Consider the following 17,875-nt stretch of genomic DNA (forward strand, 5'->3'; position numbering starts at 1 on the left):
AGATAAGTACACTTAACGAGCAATACAACTTGAGAAACAGAACACGTGACTGGGACCACTGTCTCCATTCACAAGCTGTTGTGGTTGAGTACAAACAGATCCATCCCCACTAAGGCATGTACATCCACTTGCTGAGGACAGAAATAGGTGTTAATCTAAGAATTTGCTAATTTAAAGTTAGTTATTCTCGGTAACTGTTGATAGCTGTGACGGTGCACCAGTCACAGATTAACCACAAAAGCTTTTACTACGCCAGGTTGAGCCTTTAAGAAGGAGACAGTTCGGCCTGCCCAGGGCACTGAAGGAGTACTCATGCCAGAAATTCATCATTAATAGGGTTAAACACGCAAGTCAGACTGGAGTTAAGATGAGACATCTATTTAAATCAGAGTTAGGTGAGAATTTGAGCGGCTTTGTATACGACAGTCAGATGTAATAATCAAATACTGTATTACTTTTGTTTATGCTTCTGCATGAACCTTACATGACGCGATCAAACATCCCTACGGCATACCTCTGGTAGACACAATAAAGTCAATCACACTGTATGAAATACATTTGGATTTCACCAGGCGGAATGGACACAGTGAAAAGAGTGCGGTGTCCTACTATGGGGAAAGAGTCATATTAGCAATGCAATGCTAAATATTGCACCTTCGTTGCCAATTATCACACACTTCTTTGTCCTTTGTTCGGTAAAAAAGACTCTGCTAAATTTATACTTTAAAATACGACGCCGGACTCAGTAAAAATAGTGTGGAGATACAGCCCATAATTCATGCCCCCCACTACTGGTGCCAGGCTGAACAGACAAATTGAAATAAATACAAAAATATTGTTAGACTTGAAAAATTACATATCGATTTTATTATGAGTATTTTCTTTTTTTTAGCAGAGAGGAAGCCTCGAGAACCCATTGCTTGCCAGACAGCCTGACAAACGGACTGAGAGTTAAAGAAAATCTGATTGCTGTGAATGAATATCACATGGCCGATTCCCAAACCGTCCACAATTAGCGTCCGATTGGGTAACTCCGTCAGCACACCGGCCCCCTTCGATGAACTGTCACCGGTCCGTGAAAATATGTTTCGCATGAAACTGTCTGTTTCTGTTTCTGTGGTGGGAAAAAAATGGTTGGGGACCGCTGTCCTAGATATTATCAGCTATTGTCACATTGTATTTGTGGTAAAATGACATATCAGCGGCAAAACAGTCGAGGGTGGATTTATTCGCCTTTGCCTTTCAGATTGCCTTCGCTGAAGCGGGATGTTTCTAGGTCCGAAATGCACATTCACAGAGGCGATGCGAGTTGTCCTATTTATCATAATTAGATGCATGGTGAAGTCTGTGTGACATTGACAATTTCAACACAAAAAGGGCGCGAGCACTGAGGCTTGGTTTTAAACTTAACATGCTGGTCATGGCTGTTTGCGTTCCATCTCGTTGCACGGCGTCACAAGCCAATAATTCCCTTGTAGACTTCAACTCCAATCGCTGATTTAAACTCGGGACAGCGAGCCAGGAAAACACCAGGCAAACGGATCATTGCTCACATTACCAGGATACTGTACTTTGGAAAACATTGAGCTTCCAATTTTGAGGAATGCCCTTTTTAAACATCCAGCATGACTGTGCCCCTGTGCACAAAATATAAATAAAAGAAAAAACAGAGAAGAATGCTTTTGATGTGTAAGAGCATGAAGGAGCTGACCTCACATTCAAATACATTGGCATGACCTGACCCAGACCCTCTCACATCTGACTCCATGTATGAGACGAAAGATGTTTTCGTCCATTTCCACTTCTCCTTGATGTAAAAGCATCAAAATACTTTTTGTCAAAATATTGTGTTAAAGTTGAAAATATATTGTGAAAAGTATGAAAATCTAGTACAGAACCCAAAATAAGTCATTGAGTGTTGTTCATTTTAATGTACATATGCAATGTACAGCACTGGGTTTGACCTTTGGGTTTGTGTATTGTTTCCGTAATCATTCGTGTGTTATTGTACCTTTACAGGTGAAGCACTTTAGGTGGAAGTGCTTGTTCTGCACCCGCAGCACCTCACCCTTGCATGGCTGCCCGCACTTAAAGCACTGGATCAGGGGCTTCGCTGTGGAATGGTGGTGCGCATCCTGCGCATGAGCCACTGGAAAGAGACGACACATTAGCATTACTAATGGCTTTGAAATGATGACGATGACTCATCCCAGTTGCTTGGTGAGTGTCTGCTCAGTCATCGCTCCTCTTCTCATTGTTGTTCTTAGCATGTACAGTGGATATGAAAGCTAGTATTTAAATGCCGTCGGCACGATGGAGCACCTGGTTAGAGCGTTGGCCTCACAGTCTTAAGGCCCAGGGTTCAATTTCCGGTCCCGCCTGCGTGGGTTTTCTCTGGCCACTCTGGTTTCCACCCACATCCTAATAACATGCATTCAATGGAGACTCTTCTTCTTCTTTTCCTTTCGGCTTGTCCCGTTAGGGGTCGCCACAGCGTGTCATCTTTTGCCATCTTAGCCTATCTCCTGCATCTTCCTCTCTAACCCCAACTGCCCTCATGTCTTCCCTCACCACATCCATAAACCTTCTCTTTGGTCTTTCTCTCGCTCTTTTGCCTGGGAGCTCCATCCTCAGCATCCTTCTACCAATATACTCACTCTCTCGCCTCTGGACATGTCCAAGCCATTGAAGTCTGCTCTCTCGAACCTTGTCTCCAGAACATCCAACTTTGGCTCTGCCTCTAATGAGCTCATTTGTGATCCTATCCAACCTGTTCCCACCAAGAGAGAACCTCAGCATCTCCATTTCTGACACCTCCAGTTCTGCTTCCTGTTGTTTCTTCAGTGCCACTGTATCTAATCCGTGCATCATGGCGGGTCTCACTACTGTTTTATAAACTTTGCCCTTCATCCTAGAAGAGACTCTTCTGTCACATAACACATCAGAGACCTTCCACCAACTGTTCCAACCTGCTTGGACCCGTTTCTTCACTTCTTTACCACACTCTCCATTGCTCTGGATTGTTGACCCCAAGTATATGATGTCGTCCACCATCGCTATCTCTTTTCCCTGTCGCCTCACACTTTCCCCTTCACCCCTCTCATTCACGCACATATATTCTGTTTTATTTCAGCTAATCTTCATTCCTCTCCTTTGCAGTGCATGCCTCCATCTTTGTAATTTTTCCTCCACCTGCTCCCTGCTTTCACTACAGATCACAATATCATCTGCAAACATCATCTCTAACCTCATCTGTCAGCCTATCCATTACCACTGCAAACAGGAAGGGGCCATCCCTGATGCAGTCCCACCTCCACCTTAAGCTCTTCTGTTACGCCTATAGCACACCTTACCACTGTTCTGCTGCCCTCATACATGTCCTGTACTGTTCTACAATATTTCTCTGCCACACCGGACTCGCGCATGCAGTACCACAGTTCCTCTCTTGGTACTCTGTCATAGGCTTTCTCCAGATCCACAAAGACACAATGTAGCTCCTTCTGACCTTCTCTGTATTTTTCAGTTAGCATCCTCAAGGCAAATAATGCATCTGTGGTACTACTCTAAATAGCCCTTAGGGGTGATTGTGAGTACGACTGTCCTCCTGGCAATTGGCTTCACCACTCACACACCCAATGTGAGGATAAGCGGCTCAGAAGATAAATGCATGGATGGATGTTTAAATGTCAGGTACAGTATTTGTGATATTAAAAATATTGTCTCAGATAAATTTACACCCTTATTGTGACCAATATTTTCTCCAACTATTTTTTTCTTTTAATTATGCAAAGCAAGATTTTTAACCTTGGTTTCAAAATTTTGTAACACCACACTTGAAACATGGCAGAAAATATGAAATAATCCTGTGAACCCAAGATTGAACATTCTGGCCATAATTCCAATAATTCCATTGGTGGGTCATCACCAAAAGAAGACAATAGTGTACAGTAGATACAGGAAAGAATGCCTTCAAATCTAAAAAATAAAATTAAATTATTGCCAGACAGTGTCTACTAGAACAACTGAACTTCATTCAGGATTCATCAGAGGGTTATTAAATGAATTAATTAAATGTGCTGACTATCATTAAACTTCCAGTTGCATGAGGGTGTGCACGCTTGTGCAACCACATTATGTTAGATATTTATTTTTTATTTCCTCGCTCAAAAATATGCACTTTTTTTATTGGGTTGTACAGCTGTACCATTTCGAAATGTTTTACATGTATCTTGGTCAAAATGTTTACTATCACCAAAAAAAGGCATTCTATGGGATTGTAAACTTTTCACATGAACTATTTTCGTTACACTCAATTGTGCACTTCATCGGATAAGACAAGAAAAGCAGCGAATGGCAGGGTAAAACATTATTGTAATAATGATTCATAGAGAGCTTTCAAGTCTCCGATATTGTTTTTCTAAATTGAAGAGTTAAGTTTGGTTGTTTAACAGTGTCAAATAGTTGACAGTGTGCAGATCCGGGCAATCTGCTCAGATAAGATTACAACAGGCTTCCTGTGAAGATAGCAAGTGGATGAAAGACCTAAAGGAACAGTATGTTCACACAATTTTCTTCTGCGAAGTTTTTTTGACAGTCGAAAAATAAAGAAGACATTATAATATACAGTAGTGTTCAAAATAATAGCAGTCCAATGTGATTAAACAGATTAATCCACGTTTTCAGTATATTTTTTATTGGCACATGCCAAACAAGTTTGCACGTTTACTAGTGTGGCAAATTCTAGCCTCTTCTGCACGTTTTTTTTTTTTTTTTAAACAGAGGGACTTTGCGGGGAATTCCTGCACTGTATATGGATTAGTTTCACACAGGCATGTTCTCACTGTCACAGTACTTACAAGTAAATCCAGACTGTCTTTGATGATCCTGGAGCTGATCATTTGCTTAGTCCTTTGCTTTGTTTGATGGTTGACATTAGTTTTCTGCCATGTGTTTCTGGTTTTGCTCTCCATTTTAAGGCATTAGAGATCATTTTAGCTGACCAGTCTATAAATATTTGCACCCGTTTGCAAGGTTTTACCTCTCTGATCAAACCTTCAATCAAAGTGCACTGTTCTTTTTAAACAATGCTTTGAATGACCCATTTACTTCAAGCTTTCAATAAGAATGTTCGAGTGGCGCTGGCTTCATCCTTAAATAGGGGTCACCAGATTCACACCTGTTTATCACAAAATTGATGACCTCACTGATTGCATACCCCACTGCTACTTTTTTAAAACACCCCTTTCAACAAATTGCCCAATTGCACAGCCTTAAGCATGTGTGCAGTATTTCATGAATGCTGTGTCTTGTTGGTTTTCTGAGAATCTACTGCACTTACTGGTAATTTGTTTGACATGTAGCAATTAAAAAATATACTGAAAACGTGGATTAATCTAGTCACATTGGACTGCTATTATTTTGAACACTACTGTAATTCTATATCGCCTACTCCAAAAGTCAGTGCATTACAAAGAGATGTTTTCCTCGTATTCATATAGTGCATAAATCACACAATCATGGGATTTTGAGTCCATTCTGTAATTCTTTTGTGGTAAATAATCACCTTCCAAACCTAAAACATGACAACTGTTTTTTTTTAAAAACAAAAAACACAATAAAAATGCATTGATATATGACAAGGCATAACATTTACACTGTACTACAGTACTATTACTGTATGTTTAAAGCGTTCATAAGAGGCCGGAACCTAACCCCTGCAATAAATGAAAGATTACACTAGTTTGTTAAACCTTTACATCGTGGGCCACATTGTAGTTATTGTTGCTCTTAGGTTAAAGTACACGATGCAAATTGCACAACAAACTGCTTATGATTACATTGACATTTATGTTTTTGGGTAGGGGGCCGAAACATCAATAATTTGCCTTCTTTTTAGGAAATGGAAGATGCAACAGTCACAGTTTGAATTGAGATCATCACGATGCTCCAGAAAGACTACCGATGGCATTTGTTATTGTTTTGGCTTGACCAAAAGAGCCCAGCAGGGGCTGTTGAAATGCTGATGGATGAAGTGTTTGTTTTGCGTTGTTTTTGGTCTTTTTCACATTGCACATACTGAAAATATGCCTATTTCAAATGAGTTAAGATGTTTGCCGTTCTTCCATCAACATGTTGCGACTATGGTGGCTGTCAGTCAGAAGCCAAGCTGTGAACTAGCCATGTAGCTCAACTGTTGTAGTTACACTGCGTGTTTGTTACTAAATATTTTCCCAGTGGTAACCCCAATAATTGTCCCATCATATGACATTTCGGTACATACATAAGTACAGTAAGTAAGTAAATAAGTTAAGTACAGTATATAGTACTGTATATAATAGTATCATGATACTTTTTATAATAGATGACTCATTTTAAACAGAGGTCAAGGGTAAAATAGTGACAAACCTTCGTGGGCCACATAAAGTTTCAGGGTGGACATGATCCAGCCCGTGGGCCTTGAGTTTTACAGTCGTGCTTAGCAGGGACAGCAGTATTTTCTTTAAAAACAATTTATTAAAAAGATAGGGGTACTTGACGTAGACATTGATGCAAGATAGTGCCCAGTGCCGCTGCCGAGGTCACAGTTTATCACCTTTTCTGACATTCCTAGATTATACACCCAGTAACATTAAACAGTCACTTTTCTTCTGGCTGTTTTCAAGCAAGTTGGATCACACAGGCACACGAACGCAAACCCGTACACACAAAATAAATTTTCTTTTTCAGTGACTCATTTGTCTGTAAAGTTAAAAGCACAGCCATTCATCCCTCCATTCATTTTCTATCTCATTTACAGTATACTCGCTAGGGCAGGCAAAGCATAATCCTAGAAAACTATTGCACAAAAGCAAGATTATTATACTTTCACAGTTGCAGTAGTTTTGCAATAATAGCCATAAGGCTATAAGAATGCTAGATTTCAAGTCTGTGATTCACCATCAAGGCCAAATACAGGACTAAGGATGTTCATTATCACTTTATTTCACACCGATACCAGTACGAATATTCACTCTTGCGTACTCACTGATGGTAGTACTTTTCTTTCATAAAGTGACTGAATAATTGTGATTAAAGACCTTTCATTCCCACACATGATGATTGCACCAGTGTGTCAAACCACTGCAGTGTACTACAAACTATTGGTGAGAGGCAGTGGGTTTTTTTTTTTTGCCTTATATCTGTGGCAGTGATGGGCACCATTCATGAGTACCCAATACTCTGAAATAAGTACTTGCCTAGCAAATCAGAATGATTACTACTCATACTGTATAACAGAATTATCAACCCCACAAAGCATCCTTGTGAAGAAAGCGGTATAGAGGATAAAGAGAATGTGGGTACCAAAGTGAGGTGGGCACTTCTTTGATGCAATTACACCCAGCAGGATAATGAGTCATCTCCGAGTGAACCAAACACTGAAGTCTCAGCATGTATGAATGTGGCATTGCACCATCAAACAAAAGCACGGGTCATCTAGGTTAGTGGGAACTGCAAAAACATAACACAGTCTAAGCCTCTTTGGCCATCGACAGATTGGAACTGAAAAATGAAAAAAAAAATTCATCTTAAACCAGTGCAAGCCTGTAATAATATTGTAATAAGTATTTTAGGTTTAAAAGAAGTGGTTTCCTGCTACTGCGCAAATGTTAATACTGTACACTGAATTACCTTTTTTGCCTGCCTCAAACGTGTTTTGTTTGTGTGTTGGTTTTATTCTTAAAAAAATAAACTAAAAAGACAAACATTGCAAGCCAACATGGAGCTTCATTAACAAGCAACATATTTATTCCACGTTGAGAACTACTACTCAGTACAGCTGTGACAACCTAACATGGAAAAGTCGTTCCTAACATTAAAAAATATTGGCTTGCTCCACTGCAATTTGCTGTAGTAAAGGGTACTAAGAGATTCTGTAACATAATAAAACTGAGGCAGGCAGGCGATACCACACATTAAAATTGAAAAACACAAAAAGGGCTTTAAATAAAGCTAAAACTAAAGGTATGTATTTCTACAAACTCAATTTGTAACATCTCATTCAACTTGCAACAGAAAGTAAAAATAAATGTATATTAAACCATTCCTCAGTTGCAATGTTTAGGTGCTTACGTGGTAGCAATTTTACAATAAAGTTTAATGATGGTGTAGTGGTACACACTCCTGATTTTGGTGTGGCGAGCATGGGATCTATTCCGGCTCAGTGATGGTGTCGATATGTGCCCTGCGACTGACTGCCGACCAGTTCAGGGCATGGTTACCCTTTCGGCCAATGTTAGCTGGAATAGCCTCTGGCACTTCCGCCACCCTTGTGAGGATAAGCAGCTTGGCAAACTGACAGTTTTACTATAATACAGGATATACCAGTATAACACAATAAATAAATAAAATATGGTAAATAGAGATTTCATTTGATGTGCATCCCACAAAAATTAGCAGAGACTCATTTCGTGTCTGTAGATACGTTCTTTAAGACACGCCCCACTGTGTGTGTGTTGGTGGAGAGCTTCCACACTCAGCGAATCAAAAGTACAGATCCTGTCGTCGTGGTTTTCAATTAGAGGCAGAGTAGGGTGGATTATTATTCGATAAATACAGTGGACACTGGAGTTTTTTGTGGACCTGATCAACTTTCATTGTTGTGGTAATTGTGACAAAAGGAAAGTTAATTGTTTATCACATTCGCTAGCCTGCAAAGTGCTGAAGCTAAAAAAAAAAACCCACTCAACCGCACACGGTCTACAGACACGGAATGAATGTTTTATGTGTCCCTGCTCATTTTCAGTGGATTTAATGTGATAGCTTTTGGGAAAATATATCAGAAAAAAATGCTATCATGGTAGACTTAAACAATATAGTGAGAGAGAACAAGAGCAATGGATAGCCCAAAAATATTGTACACAATGTAGAAATAAAGATCTGCAGTTTAGGGGGACCGTGAAACAACAACAGTCATATAGTCGAGGATTGCATGTATCTGTACTCCGTGATGGTAAGCTGCTAGGAATCATTGTTTCACGATGTTTGCATCCTGAGACACAATATAGTTCCACGTGTAAAATGATCTATGGCTAAATGTAGCAAACCCAGTCCAGAGCAACTCACCCTCAAATATGTATACATAGAACTGGGAAAAAAATATTCGGATCTACGCACACATTTAGGATTCTTGGTTGGAAGTGCTGACTTTGTGATCTGTCCAGTTTCTTCACAGTGGATAACCTGACTGACATGACCCTCAAAACACAATGAACACACGTGCACAACCACGGTGCTGAGAAAGCAAAAACCAGCAGAGCATCCTGAAGTCTGGAGAAGAGGCGGGGTCTCTCTCTTTACCCCTAAAGCCCTTCCACCCATCACTCATACTGTAAAAGCAGAGCATCGCTGTGTCGACGATAACAAGAGGATGACAGTCTGAGGGGAAATGAGGAAAGCCTTCCTAATTTTCGCGCAACACATGCTCATAGCAACTTGGTAAATGACAATATTGGCAGTGATAGTGCCTTAATTTACAGTTTTACACTCATCCGAATGCCAAATCATAGTAGCAGGTTGGAAATACACCAGGGAAAAGGGAAATCATACTAGAGGGAAGCGTTGATTAAATATTTATTTGCTCATTGCCTCTGCTACTATATGATATGCAGTCACTCCAGCACAGACAGACAACATTCCCAAAGGAGTGAGTGAATGAGTGAAAACAAAGAGGTTGCATCCAACACAATAGGGCCCCAGATGTGACTGCTATGCTCATCCGCCTCAGTGGATTGCTAGCCCTTGACCTTATTTTTAAAATGCATTCTGTGTGACAACTCGGATTTTACCCTGCCAAAGAAAAAAGTGGCCTCAGATTTTCTTATACATGTATTGCGAATAGCCCAAAAAAAAACACTTTCTTCTCAAAAATGTCCTAACTCAAAGGGAACTGAGTTGTGTGCACGTGCAGTCCAAGTATAATGTGCAGACCTCTGCCAAAACATCTAAGATGAGTGAGCACTAGATGTGCACCCTTAAAAATGTAAATTTCTAGAGTACATGGCATATTCTAAAAATAAAAAATTGTAAAATGGCTTGCAGCAGACAAAGGAGGATGAAAAATCCCAGTTGGTATAATAAGAGCCATACTCAAGGGTTACAGCTAGGTCATTATAGAACTGGGGCAGAGCCAGAACTCTATTACGGGTGATGATATTTTCAGATCCCTTTTTGGACACATCAACGTCAGCAACATTCCAGGGGATAAAATTCCGCAGATTCAACAGTCAAGTTCACACTCACAAGTGTGCTCTCCAGGCAAGACCTTGGCTTTGGATCACCTGAGATGGGAATATTTGATTTTCTTGCAGCAAGGGGGAATAGAAAGTCTCCAACCTGCACTGTGCATCAGCGGGACGTTAAACAAATATGAGATGAGGTATTCAGTTATCCGAAAGGAATGTCTCATCCTTAGAGTTTCTTCAAGACAAAAAGCTAAGCTTTGCAACAGTCCTTTGATGTCTTTGGAAGAGTAATAAAAGTAGTTCCAGGAAAAAGTCATGTCATATCTTCAAGCCTAGTAGCACTGGGGGCTCTATGGAGGTTCTCCCCAAGGAGTGAGCAGAATCAGATTTTTTTTCATTTGTGTTATTGGTATAGACTGAAGTTACATTACTCCTCCTTAGAACCAATAGCCGTGATACAGATTTTGTGGTTCTGTATTGTGTTCATGATTTTGTGATTGAAATGAAACAACACTATCCGCTTTTTGAATGAGCTGAATGCCTCACGTTTGACATTCGATTGTTCCTGTAAACATTTGTGAAGTTAAAACGAAAAACAAGAACAAACAAAAAAAAGATTAAAAGCAGGCTTTGTAGCAAAGTTAATGCAGTCACTACTTGGAGTTGAGTATTTGGCCATTCCTTATATTACTCACTTTACACGACCTCGATATACTGTTCATATTTAGTAAAACAACCACATGCTACCAAAGAATACATACAGTGCAAATGAACTACACTATACAGCTGGAGTTTCAAAATTTCAGTGTTGAAATTTCTGGGAGCAGATTCTAACTCCCTCAGTGTAATTCTAACATTTTGGCAGTTAAATAGTGTCCAGAGTAGGGGTTAATTCACAGAGTTCAAAACACAGTATTAGGTTACTCCAACCAGGTAATTAATGAAGTGCTGCCTTGGTACCTGCACTTCAACTGCTTGAGAGAGACGAATCAGGCTCATTTTCCTCCTCCTGTATTTTCTTGATAAGTGAAATTAAGCTCTCTCATTTTCCCACTAACTCCCAGAGGAGCATAGACGACTCTTCCCCATTCAGCACGGCTTTGGGGTATCCTCTCCTTTCCTCTTTCGTCACTTGATTCGGTGTCTCTTCGGCTCTGGCTTCCTCTCTTCCATCTTCTCTGGGGGTTCCAAGTCATGGGTGTGGGTATGATGGCTTCTTCCGATTTATGTAAAGTGTGGTAATTCCATCCTCACCCTAACCCTAACCCTCCTCATCTGGCTCTCTGCTGTCTGCTTAATCCCTCTCTACCACAGTTCCTTTTGCTGATTTTATCCAGCCAAGTGATTCGGAAGATGCAACTCGGAAAAGCTTTTATGATGTCTGGATCTTTTGAAACATATTTTTCGTCATGCTCCATGTCTCCGAACCATAAAGAAGAATGCTATGAATTGTGTTGCATTTGAGTTTGAGATGCGCATCTTCGTTGGTGTTGAGATTTTCCTTGAGGCTCAGATGTTCTTCAGAATAATGAAGGCTGCACTAGCTTTGCCTACCCTGGCAGTGACATCACCAGTTACATGATGAACAACATATTTGTCCCTATACGTAGCTAGGAGCTCGTAAGGTAGAAAGCTACTGTATATAGTACTCTATCTTAAGTCCTATAACCTAACTTCTTTTTTTCAGGAACATTTCACGCCATTCAGAGCAACACAGGTTATCTCAAAAGGATGGTCAAGATGGTTAAACACCAGTCCAAAACTGCGACAACATTCCAAAAGAGAGTGATGCTTAAAAGAGGTCCCACATCATCAAGAAGATTTGGTTCCAAAGACGAACGCTAAACAGAGGATGATCCACATAGATACAATGTCTCTTCTCCAAAAAAACTATTGACCATGGCTTAAGCTTCCAGAAGATGAGCGAAATCGTTCATCTATCATCAACACGAGTTTTTACTTCAGCATGTTTTTGGAGTTACTGAAGAAAGCCTGCTGGGTTTTTTTTCAAAGGTCTTCCTGAAAATATAAGATTGTAAACAAGTATAGATTTCCATGTTCCAAACCGTGAAAGCAATGTCTGGGTTTGCTAAATAAATGAAAGGTATTCAGATGTCACTGTTTTTGTGCTCATGTTTATTTAAAAACGTGTTTTAAGTATGTATTAACTGTAGGTATAAAAAAAAAGCACAATCCAAAGTGTGAGCTGTTTATACTACAAATGAAATGTGAATATCAAATTTGCAGTGTACATGATCTTTCAAATAAAAATAATACACTATGTAAATATTATTTCAAGAGGAGGTAATCAATCAGGGTTTGGGCAATGTAAGTTCTCCTGTATACATACAGTATCTGTTGATAAGGCCAATACTCGCCTCCTATGTAATATTATTGGTCTGTGAGGGCCAATAATGACACCATTCATTCCCAATGTATGGTCAGATGTACACACGTGTGTCTATGGGGGAGGGGGTGCAGAGCTCTTTATCGCAGAGCCATAACTAGAAGCTTTTAGCATTCACTGCCATGAATATGTATGTCAGCCCCCCTCTCTGCCCCACGACCAGCACCCCAAACAAAGCACTTCAAACACATGCGCAAAATGTGGGGGGTGACTGTATCAGACTCCACCAGACCCCCTGAACTACTCCCCAGGGACCTGGGTTTGGAATAATAATTTACAATGATGCAAAGGAAACCAAACAATTTGCAGATAAACACTTAGATGGACTTCCAGTTCACTGGCCCTATTGGTAACGAGATAATGGTTGGTTCCTGAACCACAAAACTACAACGCTTGTCCATGTGGTGTGTACAAAAGCTATTCGCTTTTGGACTCACAATGACAGTCCATTATGTCTCCACACTCCATGGTCTTATTTCCTGTTACAATAAGACCAATGACGGCAGACAAAGAGGATGTTTGTTGACTCGCACAATGTATGATATTCTTGTGTCTTTCTTGTTTTTTTAACTTGTATACTTTAGGTCAATGACTTTCGCTTCCTGGATGACCAGTCATATCATCTCTATATTCTGGTCCAGTGTGCAAGCTGTGCAAACACTGTGTCTATTGGACAGTGTGCGTGTGTGTGTGTGTGGGGGGGGGGGGGGGTGTCTACATGTTGGGGAAAAGGGAGAGCTCTGGTATCAGAGTGTGGATACTGGCAATATTGAAAATATAAGGCGCCATGCAGTGGAACAAGTGTTAGAGTTATATTACAATACATTGCTTAAAAGTGTGTCCAAATCTTGATTTCATCTTTAGAGGGAATTCTGGGAACCTGCGTCTCTTCACGGTGCTGCTTCTGTGTGGTAGATGGCAATAGTTAATGCGTAAGGCAGTATGTTTATTGTGTAGAGTACAAAGAGTAGAATCAAATAAATAGTGATTCAAGTGGTCACAAATGAAAGCAAGAAGGATTCTATAATTCAAATTTCAAATGGCACTGATGAATTACTCACTATGTAGAGGGTTTGCTTTGCACTGGAAAAAGGACACAAACCAGCGCACAGTAGAAAAAATGCTCACGCTGCAATCTCAAGATTGTAATTCATCATTTACGCCATAGGATGTAATTCAGTTTGGCATTTATGCTGAGGTCGGAGCCCACCTGGCCACAGAAGAGTTATGTCTTATGAGTGTTTTTAAATCGTTGGTTAAGTTCTTTATGCATGCTAAACAAAACAAAACACCAATCATCATCTTTAAAGAAAAAGGGCTCTGAATGCGGATGATGAAACAAGACAAGAATCCTTCTTTTGACAGATCCCAAGAACCCACAGGGAAAGTAGTGCTTCAAATCCATAGAAAAGTTCCAAAGGCATTGTGGTGAATGAACATATGGCTCCCAGAGCCTTTGGGTGTTCTCCCAGCATCGGCCTTGGTGGCAAAGACCATTAGTTTGTGGCAACTTGAGTCCACATCAAGAGAAGAATTCCACGGCTGGACATAGCCTCCGGGTAGTAGAACGCTGTCAGATGAACAAACAAACCTCCACACACACTCCAAATGCTTTTTTTAGGGAAAATATTTTTTTCCAGAAAATGAAAAAAGAAACATCAGATCACGCCCACTCAAAGAAAACAAAACTGTCTGCAAAAGCTTGAAGCTCAACTTTGAAAATCTGTTTGACATTACTTAAGAAGTACAGTTAAATTATCCATCTATTATCAAACCTGCTTATCCTCACAAGGATGGCGGGAGTGCTATCTTCGAGCAGGAGGCGGGGTTCCCCCTAAACTTGTTGCCAGCCAATCGCAGAGCACATGAAATTAGACAAACCTCACACAGATGGAGCTGGGATTTAAACCCCAGTCCTCAGAACTGTGAGGCAAAATAAAATTCTGATACCTCCTCACAATGTGACTAATTATCTTGGTAAAAACTAATCAGTTGTGTTTATTTTGAAATGTGAGATATTGTATACGGTACATCATCTTTCCCTACATCAGATATTTTATGTTGACATTAATAGACTATGTAACATTTGCTGTCACTGTTTAAAACAACAACAAATATAAGAGTACAGTAGTTATTTTGTGCCACAGAACTGCTATTTTTTTCTGACTACACTAAGAAAAAAAAAAAAAAATCCATGTCATTGCAGAGATCTCACAAACAACCACATCAAACCACAAATCCCTGTAAGTAGATATGGAATATCCTTCTTGACCCCCTCATGTATATATGACATGACATGTCATGACACGGTGACCTTGTTTGTAGGTGGGAACAAGCACCTTCTTCTATTAACAGGACACTATGAATGAGACCACAGCTGACAACAATGGAGAGCACCTTTTGGATGGTCACCATGGCAACGGCTGCAGACAGAGCATCGGAGGGAGAGGCAAAGAGAGAGAGAGCTCTGCGCAGTGTGCTTCCCTATATGTGTTCCACTTTTTACCTTTTCAAGTTTTAGCCGCATTGAATTTGAAAATCAAGTGCTAAATGCACATGAGTCACCTTCTGGTATTATGCTCTCTCAAAATATGCCAGATGCATTCTTCCAACATACATTTCCATGAAGCCCGACACAGTCAAACTAAGCTAATCCCAGCCCAAGCATCATGTGCTAGTACTCGGAGAGGCATTGCATGTTCAAGTCTTGAGAGAGGGCATGTTTACATGTCATGGTTCTACGAAGTTGTAACCACCCCACACACCCACAAACCACGTCAATATCCCTTAGAATCATCCACCTACCCTAAAAAATAGGCAGATCCGACACCATTATTTTGAGTCAGTCAAATCAAATTAAAAAAAAAAAAAAAGACATTGGTTCACACTGGTTGGTTCACACTCATTCACCCGCCACCGATGACAATACCTTTTTCTTTGACCATGACCATTGGAATCCAATATATCTGCAACGTAGAAGCTTCTAAGTATCCTTCAGGAATGACACAGAAGCTGCTTTGGATCCTTTTAAAGTCGAGACACCACAGAGAGAAAGGGGGGAGGTGCAGGTGCTATTCTCTCCTTCTGAAAACACCGCTAGAGTGAGGGGTTTGCCTCCAACTGCCTGGGTTGGTGCTCCATCCCTCTTCTTCCCCTCCGCCTTCTCTCCCCAATTCTCCTCCCTCCACTCCCTCGCTGTGTCCCTCTGTCGTGTCAGCCACCTCCTCACTGCAGCAGTCTGGTGGCTGCTACCTCTGTGTGAACTAAGCCGTAACCCAAAATCCCAAAGCACATTACTTAAATACATATATAACCTAAAACCTCAGTCCATTGACATAATATTTGAGCATTTTATACATATAAAATAGATTAAAAGACACAAGAGTGACAACCACAGGAGACAATAACTTACTCATGTCACACTGTGGTGATCTTTGTCTTGTCATTTCCTGTTTTATTTTGAAAGTGTCCTCTCATTTCAGAGCACTTGCTCTTCCTTGTGTCACACATGTGTTTGCCCGATTCCTTATTTTCTGCATCTTTTCCCCATGACCCTGCCTGTGCCTAAATTTTCTGTGCCTTGCTTATTTTGTGTCGGTGTGTCTCAGTCTTCATGTGCATCTCAGAATCAAAATCACCTTCATTAGCCAAGTATGTAAACAACACACAAGGAATTTGTCTCTGGTAGTTGGGGCCACCCTAAAACGACATACATGTTGAGTATGAAAAAAAAATCAGTCAATTGACAGAACTTTTTTTTAAAACTCTTTTTTTTTAAACCCCACTCCAAGAGGTGTGGTGCACATATCATTTCATATATAACATAGGGAGGTGGGTTTTACACATGGCTACATGGGGGTGCTCCTGAGGCCAGGCCCCCTGGGTTGGATGGCTGCTTGCCATGGGGGCTTCCCTTCTCATGGCCTGTGGCTACTCCCTGGGCTCATTCTGTTGTCCCTATCCACACACACACCTCCAACAAATAGAGGACATTCTAGCCGCATCATGGGCCCTATGGGTTGTGAGGGGCTTCCTGCTCCACTGGGGTTGGGATTCGGGGGGGGGGGGGGGGTGTCAGATGTGTGACTCTTCCTTTCTCCTCTCTCTGTTTGACTGATCGACAGTGATCCTCAATAAAACTTCAATTCAAATGGGAAGAAATCACAGAGGAAGCTCAAAAACTCCACTGTAACAGTAAAACTGACATTCTCCATTCTGCTTGATCTAACAGCTCAACAGGACACACATACAAAAGAAAGATTTTCCAAGATGGTCAGATTGCCTTGCCCAAAATTCCTTCATACAAAGAAACTGGTGAAATTTCGACCAACCATGTCTTCGAGATTCCCAGCTTTCCCAGGGACATCATCTCAAACTGGCAGCACCGGTTCATGTTGTGCTTCTGGTGGGGTTTTGTCAGTTCATCGCAGCCAAGGCCAGCCTGACTTCAGGCTACCACTTGGAGGCCAATGGCCAGACTGAATGCCTAACCGAGCCTCTGGTGTCCTGTGTCCCTGAAGCAAACACCCGGTCTGGGTTCAGCATACCCATAACTCCATGTCCACCTAGCCACAGGTTTTCCAGAATTTGAATGTGTTTACACCTATGAGCCCCGTTTCTTCCCACACCAAGAGCTCAAAGTGTCAGTGGCCTCCAACCAGGCCATGAGCTGTTAATACCGAGGCATCTGGGCTGCTACACAGCAAGGGACTTGCTGAGTGGGCCAGGTCAAGAAAGCATAGTACAGAAAGGGGTGGCCTCCATCTGCCTACGAGACGGATCAGAGAGCTCGGGTCTTTGCTTAGAAACTTCACCTCCGAGTCACCTCCAAGAAACTAGCACCACAGTTTGTCGGTCCCTTCCCCAAAGCTAAGGTCATCGGTCCGGCGGCTCTCCGACTCCACCTTCCTTGGTCCTTCCGTATCCATCCCACCTTCTGTCATTCAAGTCAAACTGGCCAGGGAGAACCTTATGGTCCTGGCTGCCCCTTCGCCTCCTGAGGAAGTAGACGGGAGTCCTGTGTACAAGTTGAAATGGCTGTTAGCTTTACGTAATGGGCCATGGTAGACAATATCAGATGTACTAGGAGAGGCACGGCGTGGAAGAAAGACAACAGATACTATCACAGTTCATCTTGGACCGCATTCTTATAGATGACTTGAACCGTGACCATCCTGAATAGCCTTGACCATCTGCTAGCCGGTCCAAGAAGTGCAGGTTTTGACGCAATGTGGTGAAGTTTGTTTGG

At 41.2% G+C, this 17,875-nt stretch overlaps 1 protein-coding gene across 2 annotated transcripts in view; it reads right to left on the reverse strand.

The window, feature by feature from the left end:
• Positions 1 to 17,875, reverse strand: part of LOC133509464 (actin-binding LIM protein 1-like) — a 48,719-nt gene that overhangs the window by 19,906 nt on the left and 10,938 nt on the right. For both annotated transcript variants that reach the window (XR_009797350.1, XM_061836474.1), the window contains exon 2: positions 2,012 to 2,149. The gene's annotated coding sequence lies outside the window, so the exon portion shown is untranslated. The remainder of the gene's footprint in view (positions 1 to 2,011; positions 2,150 to 17,875) is intronic.

The sequence above is a fragment of the Syngnathoides biaculeatus genome, chromosome 12 (assembly GCF_019802595.1).
Source record: "Syngnathoides biaculeatus isolate LvHL_M chromosome 12, ASM1980259v1, whole genome shotgun sequence".
NCBI lineage: Eukaryota > Metazoa > Chordata > Actinopteri > Syngnathiformes > Syngnathidae > Syngnathoides > Syngnathoides biaculeatus.